The sequence below is a fragment of the Bidens hawaiensis genome, unplaced genomic scaffold (assembly GCF_021521415.1).
Source record: "Bidens hawaiensis isolate Kalapana, Puna unplaced genomic scaffold, B.hawaiensis_p1.1 tig00007413_1, whole genome shotgun sequence".
In the NCBI taxonomy this organism is placed as follows: Eukaryota; Viridiplantae; Streptophyta; class Magnoliopsida; order Asterales; family Asteraceae; genus Bidens; species Bidens hawaiensis.
The window spans coordinates 295,618-312,515 of NW_027491517.1; the positions used below are offsets into that span (position 1 = coordinate 295,618).

The window sequence follows — 16,898 nt, forward strand, 5'->3', positions numbered from 1 at the left end:
ACAGCTATAATTGTGTGCGTATGTGTTGGATATTTTGGTCTATTCATCCTTGGACTTAGGTTCTGGAGGGTGGAGGGCATCAAGAGAAGCCGATGCCAGTAGTACGCCGGTTGCCATTGATAGGTCTGTAAATTAATTACTAACATAGCAAGGTTGAAACATCTTCGTTTTAGAACCGACGTTAAATGGACTAGGTTTATCGTATTTAGTAAAAGTTTGTGTAGATAAGAGTCTATGTTGACTAAGCCTTTCCTATTTTAGGCATGAGGCATGGCGATGAGTCATGTTGACAGTAGCAATGTTTGAGTATCGATAGCATAATAGTGTATAAAAATTGTAGAAGAATGAGAAAACATTTTGAAAAATTCTCTTTTATGTTTGTGATTACATCCTATTGATCAGCTAACTCATACAATATATACCTTTTCCCGTTACACGACTTGAATTGTAGGAGGACGAAATAATAGCGTTGTTGGATTGGATTGCTAGAGTATAGAAAACATAATAGTGCATGAGAACTGCAGGAAGATGAAATAACATTTTTAGTTCTTGAAACATTTTTGTTATAGAATCGGAGACTAAGTGTTGAGAACTTTTAGTACATAAGAGTTTAAGCTGACTAACCTTTGCAGTTACTTTGTAGGCATGAGATCTGGTGGGATTGTTTAACAATAGCAAGCTTTAATATCAAAAGTATAATAGTGTCTGAAAATTGTGAGAGGGTGAATGACAAAAAATGAGTATGATAAAATATATTTACTTTCAAACGACAATAAACCTCTCGATAAAGCTTATGACGAAATATGTACATAATTGATTATCCGATTGCGTTTGATTTTGTGTTCTCTCTTGTGTGTTGGATTGATTTGGTTTTTCGTATGTTTTTTTTTTTATTTTTTCTTTTTTGGTTTCTGCTTATAGTTAATTATTTTAGAGCTTATAGATGAAGTGTTTATAGTTGTTATGTTAGAGCTTGTAGATGAAGTGCTTTATTTACTTTGTTGCGGTTTGCTATAAAGTTGATACCCCCTGCTATTAGTTTTAGTTTGAAGCCAACAATTATTCTGTTTGATTTATTATTTATGTCACCATAATACTGTAACTTTTTTCTTTTTTTGCTCTCCAAGGTACTAGATGTTATCATCTGAGAAGCATATAAAAGAGCATTGCTGACACAAGCACACAATTCTATTGAAAAGGGATTTATATGATCAAAAATTTAGTTCCAATTTTTCCCATGTATCTGAAAAACAATTGAAAAAGGTCTTATACATTTCTGTTTAGAATGATAAAATCAGTTGTAATAATATGATATGAGTAGTATAGGGTTCGGATAAATGAAACATAACACCCATGTTTCATGAATGACTTATGGCACTGGTTGAATAAGCAATTGAATTGTTTATAACAAACCATCGAGATTAACTTTGTATTCAATGAATCATGAGGACTAAGCGTGCAAGAGTAGAAAGCAGATGTAGAATAGAATTCTTAATATTGGATAAAGAGAGAAAATTGCGAAGAAATATTAAAATGTTGTATATAAAGAGTTTTTTTTTTTTTTTTTAATTTTTAAATGCTAAATTTATTTTATTGATACAATCTGCTTAAACTGTGAAGTATAGATTTTAATATATTTTTCACATACATTATATATACATTGTTTAAACTAATACTTATTTTTATTATTTGGATCAACACGGTCTCTAAAGCTAGTCTATACTATATAATAAACAAAACTTTCTTATTGTCACATGTCATCATCATATTAATTCTTACAAAATTTTCCCTCCTCTCTCTCATATTAAATACATTTATCTTTATTATTAATAATTTTGTATTTTAAATTTTCCTTCATTTCTCTCATATTAAATAATTTTTTTTTCTTTTTAATATTTCAAACTCTTAAAAGACAAATTAACTATTGAATCGGTGTTTATGTTAATTCAAACGACTGGTTTTTTAACCGGTTAAAGTATCAAACATGGTTCAAGTCAAAACAGTTTATTATTAGAATGAGTTTCGATCCACGGGTTGGTTTAAAAAAAGTAGTCATTTACAACATTTTTTTAATTTGCTATTTAATCAACCCATCATTTATGTTAAGTTCATCATCTTAAAAATTCACAAAAATATTAACACTATACTACATGTTTTGGTTGTTCATGCGATAAAGACAACTTCTTAACTTTGGAATACAAATGCTAAATATTAGCACACTGTTGATCAGACGATGAATTGACTTTGTATATCCTTATATTCTTCATATGGTATCTATCAGACATAAAATGATACGTTAAAAGAAAGTATTAGTTTCTTGACTTTTTAAATGACCTCGAAATATAAGGTTGTTAAGTCATAGGCTAGTTCTAAAAGCTGATGTTGAATTGATGCTGATTAAAATATTAACTAGAAAATTGGTCTATGCAATGAAATTAAGCTACATGTGAAAATACAATATGATAACCGTGCTATAGAAGCCGAAATCATATCCGAAAATAATATTGGAACTCACAATTATATTTATTTATTTTTTAAATCTTACACCTTTAGATAAAAGTACTAGTTTTAAAGAATGAAATTTTTACTTAATTTTTGTTTGGAATGAAAATTAACAAAAACGAAGGTCAATCATTGTAAATTGTTGGTTTGTTTTTTAGACAATTTGTTTTTAACTCATGACCAGTTATTTGTTGCATTATCTAGAGTTAAAATCAGAAACAATGTGAAACTACTAAGTTTTGAAAAAAACAAGTAAATTTACAAATAAAACTACACATATTGTGTATCAAGAAATATTTAGAGATTTATAAATATTTAGATATATTATACCATATAATATATCTTTATATTTGTTGAACGTATTTTTTCGAATGTGACATTATGTTATTGTTTAAATAAATTTATTTATTTTAACCCGTGTACTACACGGGTAGCTAACCTAGTGAACAATATACAAATCAATATCCCAAAGATTAAAGTTGTGTCAAGTGGAATCTTGCCATCAAAAAGTTAATTTCCCTAGCAAAGTTTTATTCTATTAAGCTGCATATCCTATAGAAACATAAAACTCACTAGAAGGTGAGATGTTCATTGTCTAGGTTTTTCAATTTAATCTTCTTTTAAATAAACCAAAAGCCGGACCAAGTCCAAAATGGTTAAAGTCCAACTGAAAATCAATTTTAATTTTGTTCAATGTTAATTTTAAATTGAAAAGGCCAAACTTTTTAGATAATAGCATTTACAATAAGCCCTATGACAACTTTGATCCACCATGTGTGTGACAAAACCATATGTTGCTTGTAGGAGTATTATACTTGATTCGTTTCCATTCGCATCTTAGCCTTCCTCTAGAGTGACCCTCGGCAATCACACAAGGTATGTTAATTGGCCATCCAACATGTTCAATCATGATAATATGATTGGGTGAGGGGCAAGTTAGAATGTGTAAAATGAGTACCAAGGCCGGCCAGCTCTGAGGGTAGTCGGGCACTCGGGCCTCAGCCACCACTGAGGGCCTGCCATCGACTCGTCGAGAGAGGTCGGTCTCATAACATATTACATTTAGAGAAGACTAATAGCCCATTTTAATTGTATGTAGGCCATTTTTTATAACTATAAAACCCACTTTTCATAATACATCATTTTTAGTTCATAATAGTAATCAGGCCCATAACATATTTGGGTAAGCACCACAATCCTAAACAATAAGGCCACATAGTACACAAGTGGTAGAAGTTAGAACATCTAGCAACGACGATTTTGAATTGATGATCGACGGATCATTGAACTGTTTGATTTTTAAAATATATATGGGTCTTTTTCGAGTATTCATATGGGGCACCTAAAATCTTGAAGACAGCCTTGCTGATATACTTATCTTCATCCCCTCTGTTACTTTTAACTTTTAGTTGGTTCTTGCACACATACACTCACCCATCATATACATATATGCACACACACATCTATATACAATATATTGACTCGACTAAAACTATGTGTAGCAGTGTAGTCAAAACTCTTCACCCTTGAACGTTTTACGTCACGTGACGTTCAGTTAGCTTTGTGGAGTTTTGCATAAAGATAGCGTAGTCAAAACTCTGTAGCAATCATTACACAATTATTATTATTTTAGTTTTTTAATATAAATAAAAAAAATTGATTGGCTAAACTCTCCGCCCTCCAACAATATCTACACAACCTTCACAACCAAAATCTAGGCAAAACGTCGGGGTGGGGGGGTGGGGGGTGGGGGTAATACCCGACAACGCCTCAAAACTCTACCGAGTACGCATGGTCTAATGACAGGTGGTCTAGGACTCTAGGTGCTTCTCACATTGAATTTTTAGTTATATAATAATATGCTCATGAAGATTTTCAATATTTTAGTATCATACATGAACTAAGATTTTTAAAGTGTTACCATCACTATTATATTCTCACTAGGACCTCCCCTAGAATGATGTCAAACATCCAAAGCTAATAATCATCTACTAGTTCGGACCACCTTGCCATAGGATTAAGACCCATTGGTTGGTTTGAGCCGACCTATCACATGAAAATTAATTATTGCAATTTCATACATTTAATGTTACTAGATGCCGTGTACTCGTGTCCTATTCTAACATGTATAACATGCCATGAAAGTTGTATATTGCCTAACATTGTCAACCCAACCTCATAACAATAAAGGGTGTGTAACCGAAAACCGAACAACTAAACCTATTAACCAAAAGATGATTGGTTAATAAAATAGATTAGCCGATGACTTCAGTTACTGTTTTGATTTGGCTAATAATCAAACTGAATCGAATTGTGCAAGCACGTAATAAGTAATAACAATAACGTTACAACTTGTATAATTTGCAATGTAACGTTGTACTTCATGCAATAAGAGTTGTAAAAAAACTTCATATATAATTTATGGCGTGTACTTGATGCTTTGAAAGTTGTACAATACTTGATACAAGTGTGTAAACGAAAGGAACATTTCCTTTAACAAGTTCTTACACAACCTTACAAAAATAATAAAATTAAATAACTTTAGAACTATTGTTACAACAAAACTATAATGCAACTATTCTTTTTTTTTTCTCATGATGTTCATCAATGATTATAAGTATCGAATAAAAATCAAATGATTTGTGAATCAGTTTGTATCTTTTGACTTTTTGAAGTCAACTACGAGCTCTGTTTCGAGTACCAAAGTTTCTTCTGGCAAATCAGAACCTTTTCGGTCTCGATATCATACTCGGTTGATTCCTTGTGACAACCCCATTTCATCCCTTTAGCTAGTGTCGCGATCGCGTCTACAAAGTAGCTAGATTCCCTAATGATCACGTACCCGTTCGGTCTCAAAATCCGGTCCATTTCCAATAACACATATTTCATCTCACACCTACTCCAAAAAGTAAGATATTAAAGTAAATGTCGGAACCTGATGTGACAGATTACTAGACATGTTAACTTAAATTATAAATAAAATTGTGATAGCTTACCTATGGCTTTCGGTTGTGAACAAGCCGTCGACATGAAGGAGATCATATGTTCGAGGATATGTCGAGAATGCCTCGCACCTAACGAAAGATTAAACAAGGGAGTTCATACACAAAACAAACATACAAAATTAACAATGTATTTTGACAAGACATTAAAGTTACCAATCGTGGAAAGTGCCGATAAGACCCCTATCGAAAACCACGGGAAGCGTGTTCGGAGCATACGAAGAAACAACATTCATGACCCAGAGCGGGTCCTCGATTAAAGCTGCAGCGAAACCACCATAAACCGTATTCATATCCATCACATTTCTGATTTTGTTGGTACCGAGAGCCGGGAGCAGCTTCTTGTAGTGCTTCACTCGGCTCTTCCACTTGCTATCGTCATGCTTAAACGCACCATCACTCCCACCACGAACATCAGCAACCCGTTCCGGGGCCACGTGCAATCTTTCGGGCCATTTTGCAACCGCTTTCAAGCTAGATTTCTTGTTTTTCGGGTCGGGGACAACCACACACGGTCTTAACGGGGTGTACCATCCTGAATCGGCCTCGGTCCCGTCATCACATTTTGGTGGGTAGTTGTCGGGTGTATCGAGTTGTTTGTAGCAGTTGTTGTCTGTGGACTTCTGCCACACTGCAATATCATCTTTCTTGTTGTATAGTTTAAAGCACATTGAAGTTAGAAGCTCTTGTAGTTTCTCGTAATCCGATTTTTGTTCCTCGACTGTCGTGTTCCAACCTCTCCAACGGTTCTCGTAGTTCACGGGTGGGCCCGACAGGACCCAAAAGCCCCCGGGACGGAGGATTCGGTGTACTTCAAGAAGGTAAATTCCACCTGAACGTCATTGAGGCATTTTATCAAACACCGAAATGCATCATATAAACATTAAACTAAACCGCAACAAAAGTTTAATTAAGTACCAAATTCTGTCCATGGGATCAGGCATCTAGAGCAATGAGCCATATCGAACGAGTTCGAAGGGAAAGGAAGACGCTGCGTTGATATGATTCCAAGAATGGCGGGAATCCCACGTTCTAGAGCAAACTGAACTTGGGCTTCATGATTATCTCTTGGAGCAAGAGAAACCGTAAGAATCCCACGATCGAGCAAGTCACCTCCCCAACTAGCAACCTGTAGAATTAGGGATGAGATCAGTACCGTACCGTAAAATAAACCATATCAAATTCCATACCAGTTATTTACTGATCGGTAGCCGTACCATTGAAAATACCAAAAATCCCATAACCAAATGGTACCGATACTGAAAACATGAATAAAACAAATACTGGTACCGGTGCCGACCGTGGTCAGTCGGTACCAGTATGGTATCGGTATTTGGTAAAAAATGTTTATCCCTATCTGCGAAAACTTACCCCGCAACCAGTATCAATGGCGGTACGGACAGTGCCGTCTTTCATTCCGGGAATTAAGTTTTGCATTAAATCAACATAAGCACTAACACCATTAGGGAACATAGTACCGCCACCGGGGAAGTAAAACTTCTCCCCTTCTTTCCTTAACCAATGCTGGTTTGATTTCTGTTTGTTGATCCAGTCATATGGGACATTCCTGAAGTACAATTTGATTACATTTTAATAAAAGTTTATTAACAAGATTGTAGTTTGAGTAAACTGTAATAAAAAAGATTGAATCTTTACCTGTACCAGCATTCATTTTTGCTCTTTGGCCATCTGATTGGCTCCTTGTAGCCATCGGGTGGCGGTACTAGACACTCTTTCCTGTCGAAAGCGGGTGGGACAATGTCGTTCCATGAATGTAAGCCTGTGACGTCCGTATTTCATCCATCTCTGTGTACAAAAAACCATAGAGCACATGCGACTAAGCATACGCGAATTCTGATATTTATAAAAAGATTACAATTTTAACCTGTTTAGCTATAACAGTTAAATGGGTTGATCTGTATTGCGGTAGATAATAAAATTTTGTTAAGAACAAATGGTGTCATACTGTCATATCCAATTATGCTAATCATGAAAGATTACCATTTCGACCCGTTTAGCTATAACAGCTAAAAGGGTTGATTATTGGGTTATATTAAAAAGTTTAGTTTAAAACAATGGTGTTAATACAAATTAATCATGAAAGATTAGAATATCGACCCGTTTAGTTATAACAACTAAACGGGTTGATCTATATTTTTTTAGGTAAAAAGTTAGTTAAAAACAACTGGTGTCAAATACAAGTTTAACACAAACTGTTTTTTTAACCATTTCAGTTATTTGTATTGTAATTTGTAGTTTACCATATTAATTGTTATAAAATCAATAACTAACAAATAAATATTTTCAAGTCAATCTATCCCGTTTGACCCGCACTAAAAATGGCCCGTTGCCACCCGACAAAAGTACCTTAGGATCGGTGCAGGGCGTGTAGTCTTGAAAATCAGCACTGCATTGAGGGAAAGAGACCGACTTCACTTGAACCGGAGTAGAAACCGACTTTTTAGGAGACTCAACCGATTTCACAACTTCCTCTGTGCCAATGAACCCGTTCTTCTCAGAACAAAAGATCCCACCAAGATAAAACGAAAACCCGCACAAAACAACAAACATTATCCCCATGGGGACCTTTGAGCTTTTATCACTTGGCTTGAGAGGCTTATCATGCTTGTTATCATCTTTTTGCTTCATTTTTCCTCAACTCTGCTCACAAAATAAAGTCAAAAATGTGTGAATCACAACATTTAAAGTGTACTGAAAACAAATCTAAAATAGTAACTGTGGGGCCCACTTAATTAAAGTCTTTAGAATTTAGATCTCCTTCTAACCGACAAAACAAATGAGATATTAACTTGGATCTAATCAAAAGATCCAAACTTTAATCTAAATACTAATGTTTCATGACTCAAATCTAATCAAGATCCAATCTTTTATCTAAATAAATGTTTATATAAATATGGAAAAATAAACAAGACAGTTTCTTGAAAACAGACATAGATCTTAAAGCTTACTATAAATAGAAACTGTGTTCTTGATGTCAAGGACAGATCTATGTCATTGGTGTACTAAACTATTAATAGACAGCAAAGTGTATATCTGATGGTAAAAAATTTTAATAATTAATAATGGGAAAATTTCAAGATCTGGTGACTAGTGGCAATTACTACAATACTACATAGTATAATATGTCAATGTCATATTTAACTTTATGAAACAAATCACATGAAATTTGGGGCCAAATTACAGGACAAAAGTCTTGTAGGGTCCTAACTGTTTGTGCCCACTGAGGTTGATTGAAGATTGGAGTATCAATCAAGAAACAGATCTCAGGTTCTCAACAACTATTGAATGGAGTGTTTGATTGATCAATCAAGTAATAAAAAAGTGGATCTTGATTCTTGAAGACCAATCAAGTTAGTTTCAGATCAAATACATTAAAATGTTGTCAAAGTTCAGCTGAAAGTCAAGAATTTAAGTAAAAAATTGTTTTTTTTTTCAAGATTCATAAAATTTTTAATCAAATGAAGTGAACCCATATCTGCAAATCAGATCTGAATCAAGAAAACATAATTGACAGTAATAAAAAAGGATTTGTGTCATATCCAATCCATTAAAATGCTGTCAAACTTCAGCTGAAAATCAAGAATTCAAGTAAAAATTTGATTTTTTTTCAAGATTCACAAGAAATTTAACCATATTAAGTGAACCCATATCAAATCCATTAAAATGCTGTCAAACTTCAGCTGAAAATCAAGAATTCAAATTTTTTTTTTCAAGATTCACAAGAAATTTAACCAAATGAAGTGAACCCATATCTTCAAATTAGATCTGAATCAAGAAACTATAAACCAAACATAATTCACAATAAAAAAGATATGGGTTGTATCAAATTCTTTAAAAAACACTGCTTGAGTAAAGATCCAGCAAGAATAATAATATACATAAAAACAGAACAAGAAACAGAGGTTGAGTAAGTACCTAGCAATATGTTAATAAATATTCCAAGATTTGTGGGACAGTTTAGTGAAGCATACACAAGCACAAAGATTCAGTGTTATCAGACACAAAATCTAAGAATAATGGGTTATTAAGAGGACCAACCACAGTCAAGGAAAGAGAAAGAAGATAGGGGTGAGGAGAGAGGAGTGTGTGTATATATCTCTGGACTCACACACATACCATGGATCCCTACATGTATGTATATATATATACATATTTGAGATGATTACCTTAAAAAGTTACTGGTTTTACACCTTCTGCTTGGCTGTCTTTTATTTTCATCGATTTCCCATTTATGTCTTGTTTTTTTTTTTTTTTAATAATAAAAGAAAAACAGTAATAGAAAGTTTAATGTTCTTTGCTTGTGTGAGGGTCTTTGAGTTGTGTCTTTAATCGTTTTTATCTCTGTTTTTTTTCTACATGGGGTTAAACTGCCAAGTACATATATAAAGATTCTGACAGTAGATAAGGTTGTAACTTTGTTTCTATGTTTAGCATGAAATAAAAACATAAAGTTTTTACCCTTTTCAAGTTTTTTAGATAAATGAATCTTGTTAAATTATTTATTTTTTTATTTTCATAAGCTAAATTTGGCATTTTTACATTTTTTTTTCTAGCAATGCATATTTGAAACTTGAATCCAAAATCTTTAAAACATTTCTATTCCAAGGTGTTTTTATCCAGACTTTTAAATTTGTGATATTTTCTTAAAGTTTAATGCATAGTGTTGTAAAAATCTCGACTATATGTCGATTAATCGCTAGTTCCCACCACATCGATTAAATTTGGGCTAATCGGTCATGGTCATATCCGGCTAAAATCAAGATTAATCGGACTTAGTCGGCTTTTTCTGACGAGGTAATCGGCAGCTTCCGGCGAGATTTCAGCCAAAATCAACGGTTTCCAGCGATATTCCAGCAATTTCCGGTCAAAATGTGTTTGTTATATATAAAATAGAAAATTACATATAAAATTTGTATGTGTATATATAATACTGAAAATTATACATTAAAGTCTGATTCGATTCATCCCGACTAATCTTGATTAATAGATAGTCCTCACCTCACTACCCGACTACCGACTAACGATTTCTACAACAATGCAGAAATTATACAAATATGGGTTAATCTATACATAAACAACACAATAAAGCGATTTTTTTTGTATAAAGCATAGGGACTTGGGGATACGCATGCACGTATGCACATAGAGCATGAATTTTAGGAAAATGTACTGGCTTGAGTTTAACTAAATACATTTTATTGAGTAATCGAACTCATTGCAACGGCATCAAGCGTAGGAAGTTGGACGAATTGTCAATTTGACATTTTAGTGAGACGAACGGTAGTAATTGGTGGAAACAGCATCGTAATTTCAATATGAAAGTGACTTCGACACGATTCAAAGACACACCCAGGGCGTCATACGCATTCTCAAACCTACACTAATTTGTATTCAACATTAGCAAATCGTTTCACTCTCCATTTGACCTAAATGGTTTTCACTTTCCATACGATTAGCTGAAACTTGATCGGGCAATTGTCACTCAAGCCTCGAATAGGTATTAGTCGAGCACGAGAGCGAATCAGATAATCAAAGTCTCGTTGTTCCCTTCTTTGTTTTCAAATTTCTTTCTTGCAATGTGTTCCATAAGTTTTATTGTTATTATTATTATTATTATTATTATTATTTACCCGTTTCAACTAACCTGTTTTTTGCCCCACTTACTAAAATTCTAGATCTACAACTGAAACTAGGGAAAATATTGTTTAAATTAAATTCATAAAAGGGACCACAAACCACACTACGTTCACTTTCTTGTTTTTGTGTTAATATAGTTTTACACTAACCTTTTTCCCCCCACACATTGTTATTCTAATCTAATCAAACTTCAAAAAACAACATTACATGTTCGTAATTACTACAAGGCAACAGCCGGCAGCATTTGCACATAATAATGTGCTGTGCTATCGCTTTCGATTTCATGTTACATATGTCATATGTGGTCACACTCGTACTTGCGTAAAATAATTCAATGATATTGCAAGAACATGAATTATGTATAATCAAGAGACCTAGTTATAATTCTAAGAGTAAATTCTAGTTAAATTAATTACAAAATAAAAGGAAATAAAAATTCAAAAGTGTTTATCAGTCGTTGGTGTAAGGTACATCTGATATTTGGTTTCAAGGTTAGAGATATTTTGGACCTGCGTGTTTCGATAGGGCTAGGGGTTTGGGAGAAAGAGGTTTTCAAGGGATTGTGATTATAACGTGCTGGAGAATCTGGAAATCGAGAAACGAAATAATTTCTGGAGGTAAAGAGGCGAAGATAGAAATAATTAGTAGGGATGAACAATTTGTCCCAAATACCCGTACTCGTACCGTACTCGTACACGTACTTGTACCCGTACCGATTTAGCTTATTCGGTACGCGTATTGGTACTCATTTTTGTTGAATTTTGGTACATGTACAATCGGGTACAAATACGGGTACATTTGGTATTTTGTACATGTTTAGAGTATATAAATGTTTAATTGGAATTCTTTATATTTAATATATAAAATAAATTATCCAACTATGTTATTATTGAAAAAAATACCAAACGTTTCTTCAAAATTAAATAATATAACATCCAAGACTCGAACCAACAAACAAATCACTTAAATTCGGCGACCGTATTAAGGTTGTTCAATACTATCTTATCATTAAATCGACGACCAATTTGGTACCTGCACTAATTTGGTACCCGTCACGTACCTGTGAAATTACCGATACCCGGACTAATTCAGGTTGTTTGTTACTCGTACAGATACCGGTTTCAAGATTGTCGAAGATTTGGAAATAAAAAACAATGTGGTACAAAAACGAGTACCAATATCCGTGCTCATACCCGTACCATACCGAAAAGTTTGGTACGAGTATTGGTACGTGTTTTTATTGATTTTTGGTACGAGTACAATCGGGTACATGTACGAGTACGGATACGGATACTGTCCAACGCTCATCCCTAATAATTAGGGACTTTAAGTCGTTAAGTTTTCTTTGATAAAAACACATATTTATAAGACACTTGGTTGAGTGGTCAAATTAGTCTAAATTTAGTTTCATGTAGTTTGTTGTCGTGTTTGGTGGCAGCTCTTCTCCGTGTAGTGGAGAGGGGAGTTTGAACCCTTTTTTCAACCGGTTGTTTATAAAATTTTACAGTTTAAAAAAAAATGTTTCTAGTTAAAGTTAAAGCAAAAACTATATAATGTATTGCACATTTTGCACCTTTGACAGCCTAATTTATGAAATTATTTTGTGGTTTCAGTACTTTCACGATGCCAATGTTAGATTTTATTTTTGATTCAATTATGACAACAAATTGGCTTTTGGTTACACATGCATGGTCATGCAATATATGGTGCAAAAGTAGATGCCATATCATGACTTAGAAAAAGTAAACGAAGTGACAACCAAAAGCAAAGCAATGGTGTATATATGTGTTTGTAAATATTACATTATAGTTATAGTTATTATTGTAACTTTTGTGTATCTTTTGAATTATAACTTTTATGATATTTTTATATGTTTCTTTGGTAATTTTGTGTTTCATAAACATAACGCTATGACCTAGTTATGCTTTATAAGAAACTTGTTAAACCAGTAAAGTAACATGCTTAATTTAAAAAGTATTTTAGTTCAAAATCATTTGTGGACTTTGAAAAATAACTAATAGTCTAATACCATGTAATGGTATTATGGCAGCTAACAATTTTGATTAAAAAAACCAGCTAGTTAAAACTTTAAACCATCAAAATCCATACTTTTGACCCGTTGGCTAGTCTAGCCAATCCAACCATCTCGACTAGCTTTGGTTTGTCGTATTCAATAATCGTAGATACTGGTTCAACCAATTTTTTTCTTTTGGTTTGTCGTATTCAATAATCGTAGATACTGGTTCAACCAATTTTTTTCCATCTCTTGTAAAATTTGTGGACTGTGATCACAATTCTTTTATTTTGTGTAAATTATAAAATTTCAAATGATTAAACTATACTATAGATAATATTTAAGCCTTGTCGTATCGAAGAAAAAAGAGAAAGCTACGTCAAGGTTAAATCATGTTTAATTGAATTTTATGTCTATAACCAACTCTTACGCTTTCATCATAATGATTGATAGTGAATTTCTTTTTTAAATAAACAAAAAAATTTATTATTGCTTTATTATAATCCTAATAAAAATATTATTTCAAGATGTATGTAAATAAATTCTACACAAGTGAGTCGCTTTTAATTGTAAATATTACATATGAGGCATTTTAAAGTTTAAATAACTTTTTTTTCAGTATTAGTGCAGCCTCTTAATTATGTGAAGAAACACCAGTCGAACCCCGACCGATTACTGGTAACCTAGGGGTTGGAGAGCTGTTTCCCACGAGGGGTTAGACCCTTGGAAGATGGTTCTTCTGATAACCTGCAAAACAGACACCGTGAGCTCGTCACTGAGAAGGGGGGGGTTCCTCCTTGTGACCACCCTCCGGCGTGAGAATCAGACTAGATTGCTCTTTAAATATAAAAGTATATTAAGAGATTGCTAGAGCAGATATCAGGTATATATGATGATAATATGATAAGATGAGATGGTCATACCATTTGGGGTATTTATAGCCGAAGGTAGGTTTCCAAGGGGTTTAGCCGGCCCAACACGCTACCAACTGTAACCTATGCACGTGCCCTGCCTGTGAGTGGTGGATAGGTAGCGGCTGACACAGAGCAGGCGTGTCGTGCACTCTTCCTCTTCTGCCAACAACAGGCTAGGCACGTGGTATGGCAGGAGTTGGTGGGTAGGCGGCGGCTATTGGTCACAGTGCTGTGGCGTGCTGTCTGCCATGCTGCTGTCAGTGAGCTGTCGCATTCTTGGTCAGATCTTTTGTCTGTACCTCGTCAGGTATCACACAAAAGATCCTCCATCATACGGACTGGCTCATTTAGGCGGGAGTTTTCCCCCTCCCGCCTTTGCTCATTCCTTCAGGTGACACTGGGGAGAGTTAAGTGCCTAGTGCGTGTAGCCATGCTGCGCGGGTGGCCTTCACTCATGGCTTGTATCCGAGGCTGCGGGAACAGGCGGAGTCCTTCACCATGGGAGGCATTTCCTGCGGGACCAGCTTGCATACTGCGCGTAAGGACGTCACTTCTCTGAGCATGGTTGGTCCTGCGGATCCAGTTGGTCTCTGCGCAGACGTCCCTGTTTAAGGTGAGTCTTGCGGGTCCAACTGGGCTCTGCTGGGACCTACCTCTTCAAGTCCCCCCAGTCCAATGTTCTTCTCATGCGTGTTTAATAAAGTGAGGTGAACTTTTGGACTTAAAAGGGGTTTTTGAAAAGGGTTTTGTAAGGTTTTCCATGGGAAGTCCTTGTCACTTGCAGAAATGCCCGAGTTTCCTGCTTGGTCTTTGGGTATGATGCGGGTAGGTCTGTAACCTCCTCGCAAGTCAGGAGCATTGAGTCCCAGTTGTGTGGATTCTCCATGAGGTTTTGGTAGTTTTGAACATAGTGATCAATTATGTTAAAACCACCAATTCCATCCTGGAGCTTTAAACAACGTAGTTCTCGACGTTCCCGCTATGCGGGGATGTTATTTCCTTTTCCGCAAGCATTGCCCAGAAGATCCTTCTTGGTTTCAATTCCCAGCGGAGCGCTAGGTATGTGAAGGGTTTTGCCTTAACACTGTACCTGCGCTCGTCTTACGGTTACTTTACTTCCAAGGTATTCCTGGCGTCAATTCCCTGCGGGTGCTAGGTATGTGAAGGGTTTTGCCTTTACACTGTACCCGCACCTGTCTTATAGTTACTTGGTTGCCGAGGTACTTGGCTTCAATTCCCTGCGGGTGCTAGGTATGTGAAGGGTTTTGCCTTAACACTGTACCCGCATCCGTCTTATGGTTACTTGTTCGCCAAGGTTTTCTTGGCTTCAATTCCCTGCGGGTGCTAGGTATGTGAAGGGTTTTGCCTTTACACTGTACCCGCATCCGTCTTATGGTTACTTGTTCGCCAAGGTTTTCTTGGCTTCAATTCCCTGCGGGTGCTAGGTATGTGAAGGGTTTTGCCTTAACACTGTACCCGCATCCGTCTTATGGTTACTTGTTTGCCAAGGTAAGGGGGTATTTTCCCGCTTCTTTTTAAATTTTGAATTTTGAAATTCGAAAGGTTGGTGGAAAGATAGGAACAGTCCAAACCTCTGAAACGTCGCGCGACGGTTTCTTATGACTGTCAGGACGTGCAGGAAGTTATGGTGACGTGACATTATATGGTCATTCCAGACGCTTTTTCAGGCGCGTGGGCGCGATTTTTCGGGCGCGTGGCCGCGAAATTACTGGCACACGTCCTGTCAACAGCTGTTGCCAGTCTGCTTTTTGCCACGTGTCATAGTTTCATTGCACCTTCGATTTCTCTCTCCTTCGCATTAAATTCACCGCATTAATTGCGATTAGTATATAAAGGGGGAGAGGGTTATTTGCAATTCACACTTTTCACTTTCATCTCTTCTTCTCAAGTAATTTCCGGTGAATTTTTCTGTTCAGTAAAGCATTACCCTGAAATCTCTTTTCATCTTTCTTCCACTATGCCTTCTCATGATGCTGATGACCAGAAGACTGCTGGCGAATGCCAGTGCTCTCTTCCTGTCGATCTGTACCAGTATATCGTCAGGAAGTTCATGCTCGAGTCTCTCGAGCCTGAGTTTCCTGAACCCCACCATACTGTGTACGATGCCCCTAGTGGCAAGATCGGGGTTTATGCCGCATTCTTTGTCTACGGAAACCTTAGGTTTCCGTTGACAAAGTTTGTGTACCGTGTTCTGGAGAGGCACGGTGTGCACCTGACAGAGGTGCACCCCATGGCCATTGCCAAGGTCCGGCACTTTGAGTGGGTGTGCCGGATACTGGGCCTTGAGCCCCTCGTAGACCGTCTGATGACCTTCTACACTTGGAGGTGCATCCAGGGGTGGTACACTCTTACAACCCGTATCAAGGGTTTAAAGATTTGTACCACCGAGCGGAGTCTTCGCTCGTGGAGAAGAGAGTTCTTCTTCATATCCGCTCGCGCCATCCCCATCGCCATGAAGTTCAAGAATGGCCAGGCGCTTCCGAACCTTCCCGCCCTCAACTACGAGGAGGCGGAATGGTTCTCGAAGATATCCCGGGTCCATTCCCCGGTTTTCCGTTTTCCGGAGTCGGCGATGGTGATGCTGGGGATGAGCCGGGTGTGGAAGGCGGCGAATGCGGATAAGGTTCCGATCGTCCTTGAATATGGTTCGAACTCTGTCCCTTATGGTACGTCTTGTTTCATTTTGCTGACTTCGATTTTTTCTAACTTTCTTGTTGATTTCAGAGGGGAACGATCTTCAGTCGCTCCTGAACCCGCGGGAGGAAGATGGTCCCGCGCGGATGGGTA

General features: G+C 36.2%; 1 pseudogene across 1 annotated transcript; it reads right to left on the reverse strand.

Annotated features, from left to right (window-relative positions):
* Positions 1–4,975: 4,975 nt before the first annotated feature.
* On the reverse strand, positions 4,976–9,825 carry LOC143635231 (putative methyltransferase PMT21; annotated as a pseudogene). Its single transcript, XR_013154014.1, has 8 exons — positions 9,692–9,825; positions 7,872–8,165; positions 7,161–7,310; positions 6,876–7,071; positions 6,423–6,633; positions 5,661–6,336; positions 5,499–5,576; positions 4,976–5,398 (listed from the first exon to the last, which is right to left on the reverse strand). The product of XR_013154014.1 is annotated as a putative methyltransferase PMT21 (transcript).
* Between the last annotated feature and the right edge of the window lie 7,073 nt (positions 9,826–16,898).